Source organism: Oryctolagus cuniculus, chromosome 16 (assembly GCF_964237555.1).
Source record: "Oryctolagus cuniculus chromosome 16, mOryCun1.1, whole genome shotgun sequence".
In the NCBI taxonomy this organism is placed as follows: domain Eukaryota; kingdom Metazoa; phylum Chordata; class Mammalia; order Lagomorpha; family Leporidae; genus Oryctolagus; species Oryctolagus cuniculus.
The window spans coordinates 11192008-11196681 of NC_091447.1; positions in this window are offsets into that span (position 1 = coordinate 11192008).

Here is a 4674-nt window from a genome sequence, read left to right on the forward strand (position 1 = left end):
GCTATATTTTGGCTCTTTTAAAAATATTACTGACCCATCTATGCATTGTTTTGCTTCAAAGTGTATGTGACACTATGACTCAGAATATAGTATCTTGATTCATTTGCAGCCAGGATGACAAAAACCATGGCAGTCACAGCAAACTTGCCCAATTTGACTTAATGGAGTGTTAACTGAGAACCATAATTCTGACCTTCTAGTGATTGGGCCTTTGGTATTTTCCCCAAATAGCACTATTCACAGTGGGGCGGGGGGAGGGAGGAAGTGATTCCCATTAACCTGTGGGACACCCTTAATTGGGAGAACTGTCTAATTGAGACATCTTCCAGATACTCCATTTAAGTGTAATGATGTATAATGGTGGTAACTACCTCTGAATTAGGAGAGTAATTCTACTACATCACAAAATAACCAAGCCATTGAAGGGTGTTGCTTTCTTATAAGTTCCTATAGGCTCGGAAATGATATTTTTACTTTCTAAAGCCTTACTTTCTGTGATATTGGAGTTTCTTTGTAGTATTTTAGCCCCACTCCATTCTGAAGGAAATCCTGATTACTAATGCTTTGTCAGATATTACCTAGAATATCATCTTAGAAAATCTATGTGAAAATAGTGAACATTACCAAATGCCCATCTCTGTCAGGGGCCGTGCTACGAATTTAAATGTATGAAATATTTGATTTTCACAAAATATTGCTGTTCTGATTTTACACGTGGAGGACTGGAAGCTCAAAACATTGAGTATCTTTCTTGAGGCTGCACAGCAAACAAAGATCCAAATGAATTGATGCATCAATTAGTTTAATTAATTACCCAACTTTATATTCATAAATCATAACATCTGTGTGTACTCCATAAATACATGAAATTCAATCTGTCAATTTACAATTGTAAAATAAAGAATATAAAAATTGAAAACAAATCCAAATGCATTTCAAGCTTTAATCTATTTGATTCTTCTTTGTAGCTACAAGTTCCTTGAGTTTTAACATGGATTAATATAATACTGGCATTAATATGCATTTTAAAATCATCCATGACGAACAAAAGACATTAATGCATTTGGATGCCACTCCTACATTTTTCCACCGGTTAGTACCAAGTCCATTTGATTAGTCATTTATTTGCTGAAACAACATATAGTTTCCCACATTCAACTGATTTCCAATAGATGAAAATTAAATTAGAGAAAGATGACAACTATGTTGGGATTTATCTTACTGACAACACTGGAAATATATTCTCTAACAAAGACAGGAGAGGAAGAATTAAACATTTTCATTTACCTGAAAGTTAAAAGGACACATTCCTAACATACAACATATTTTTAAGTTTTGCTGAGACTTGTGGTATTGCTCTCAGCCTAGCCTTCTGGACCAGTCACTGTACTCTGTTATCTCTGCAAATCTTCCTGGCTAATGTTGCCTTATGGTGATATTGAGAGAAATTTCACACAGAACACCACTACCACTACCTCCACACCATTCCCACTCCCATTCTACAATGAGCTGTCCCAAAGCAATAACTGCTCCAAGACATTTGTGCGATTTCAGAATGAAGAAAAGAGAGTAGAGATGATTTCCCAAACTGGGCGTCTAAACTTTTGTTTAGGAAAATAGAATCCATTTGCTTGTGCACATTGAGCAAATTCTCCAGTTCAGTGCTGAGCCCTGTGTTTTGCTCTATTTTTATAGCTCAAAAAGAAGGAAAAAAATAACACTTACTATTATATCTACAAATGTTCTGACTCTGAGTCAACATGGTTTTCTGTGAATTTATATTGAAGAAACACACACTTTGGCTCAAATTATTGCACTGACCAACCAGTTCATATGTAACAGATTACTTCAGTTAGTTTCTCACTATTCAAGTGATTGTTACTTCATATTTTTTTTCTGACTAAACATAGGAAACAGTGCTCAAGAGTTTGTAGAAATTGTGAGACTCAAGGTTGAACATGGATGGATACAGGTGTATGTATATGCAGAGGCATCATGTCTATGAATATTAAAGTAGAAGGTAAATGACTTTCTTTTTTTTTTTTTTTTGACAGGCAGAGTTAGAAAGAGAGAGAGAGAGAGAGAGAGAGAGAGAGAGAGAGAGAGAAATGTCTTCCTTCCATTGGTTCACCACCCCAATGGCCGCTACGGCTGGTACGCTGCACCAATCCAAAGCCAGGAGCCAGGTGCTTCCTCCTGGTCTCCCATGCAGGTGCAGGGCCCAAGCACTTAGGCCATCCTCCACTGCACTCCCGGGCCACGGCAGAGAGCTCGGACTGGAAGAGGAGCAACTGGGACAGAATCCAGCGCCCTGACCGGGACTAGAACCCAGTGTGCCGGCACCGCAGGCGAAGGATTAGCCTAGTGAACTGCAGCACCGGCTGGTAAATGACTTTCTGAGATGGACACTTGAGCACTAGGCAATAGGACAACTGACTAACTCCATTCAGACAGACGAGATCTATTTGCTATATTGAGTATGTTTTCTGTACCAGTCTCATGTAAGATAATGAAAAAAGCCAAACACATTCCTGATGATTTATGTATGGGAAAGGGAGGAGACAGGAAAAACAGGTTGACCTCATTTTTTACTTGAAAGAATGGCTGTCAGACAACCTATCTTTATATAATATTTGGCAAACGTTTTCATAGAAATGGCCAAAATGGGCTGTTGTGTTACTTCAAAATGACTGAAAATGATTGTTGCTAGTGATGAAATTTAATCTTTCAAAGAAAAACTTCTAATTTCAAAAGCTTGCATCAACCTTTCCTTTACTATTTGAAAGCAGTTGCTGGCATTAGTACATGAGGAATTTGGTGTTGTGTAAGAAATTATGTCAACATTTAGAAGTTCTGCCCTACTTCATAACTAATATTTTTGAGTGCATAATATTACAAAGCCATACATTGGAAAAAAAGATCTATTAACAGTATAAGATAGACCAATAGATTTCAATGAAATATCTTTGGAAAAGTGGATTCATGTGGTTTCAAATCCCACATTGAAACTAATCTTTAAGGAACTACCATTGAGTTTCAGTGCAGTATCAAAGAAGATATTCACAATTATCTTAATAGGCTAGTAAAATAGTCCTCCTTTACCCAATTTCATTTATAGCCAGGATTTTGCTGTAAATGACAATCAAAATAGCATATTGCAATAGCTTGAATGCATAAGCATAATCTAGCTGTCTTTTCTCTTCTTTAAACATTTATTTATTTGAAAAGCAGAGAGAGAAGTCTTCCATTTGCTGGTACATTCCTCAAATGCCTGCAACAGACAGGGCTGGACTAGACCAAAGCCAGGAGTCAGAAACTCCATCTGGATCCCCTGTGTGGGTGACAGGAACCCAGGTACTTGGGTCATCATCTGCAGCCTCCCAGGTGCATTAGGAGGAAGCTGGGTTGGAAGAGGAGGTGAGACTCATTGTCAGGCACTCCTATGTGGCATGTGGGAGTCCCAAGCAGTGGCTTAACCCATTGTAGCACAACTCCCATCCCTCTTTTCTTAAATTAAATTAAATATTAAGAGATTAAATATTAAATATTAAAAGATTTCTAAAACCATAACACTGTCATTTTCTCATGATATTCCTTCATCTCACAGAGTCCTCTTTAGGAAAATAATTTTCCTTTATAATGAAGTACATTCAGTGCATATAACCCAGATGGGCAAAAGCTTCAATCATTTCTCAGAGTATAAAGAAGTACAAACATCAAAGCATTTGAGAATTTCTTGCAAGAGTTTCTAGCCTATCCAAGGAATGTCATAAAGGTAATTTTGGCCCATCTGGCACATTTTAGAATAAAAAAAAGGATGAATATTAATGAACTAATGCATTTATAAGAAAGTTGCTATTCATTTATTATATGAGAAACCAAGTGGGGAATCTCCCATCCACTGGTTCAATCTCCAAATGCCTTCATGGGGCTGAAGTAAAAATCTGGAAGATCTACCCAGAAGTCCCTGTGCTTGACAGGAACCCAATAATTGAGCCTTCTCCACTGTCTCCCAGGTTCTGCATTGGCAGGAAGTTGTTGTCAGGAGCCTGGGCCTGGAATTAAATACTTAAGCCAGATATTCCAATATGTGATGGGAGCATCTTCCCTGGCATCTTAACCTCCAACAGGAAATATCCACCCCAAAATAGTTTTTTTTTTTAAAGCTCAATGTGTCAGAAGACAGGCATCACTGAGGATGAAATGTTTAGCTTTGCCTTGTTTTAGGGAGAGAAGCAAAGAAGCTAAATTATGAAGAACTGAAATAGGAGAGAGAGGGGCAAGAACTGAATGTAGGAAAGAGAAGGGGTTCTCGAGAAAAGGCAGTAATTTGTTTTCTGTTACTGAAGATCAGGCCCCCTGACGCACCAACAACAGAACGGAGCAGGATGTGTAGGGAATGCCAAAAACAGCAGTAAGGAAACAGATTCAACTTGGGGGTACATAAAGGGTGATTCTGACATTTGTGACTTAATGGCTGGGTATTCTTTTTTTTTAAGTTTTATTTATTTTAAAAAGCAGGGAGAAAGTGAGAGAGAAAGAGCACTCTCCCAACCTCTGGTTCCTCTTCAAATGCCTATAAAAGTCAGGTCTGGTTCAGACTGAATCCAGGAGCCTGGAACTCAATCCAAAATTCCTGCATGGGTGTCAGTACTTGAGCCATTACGTGCTGTC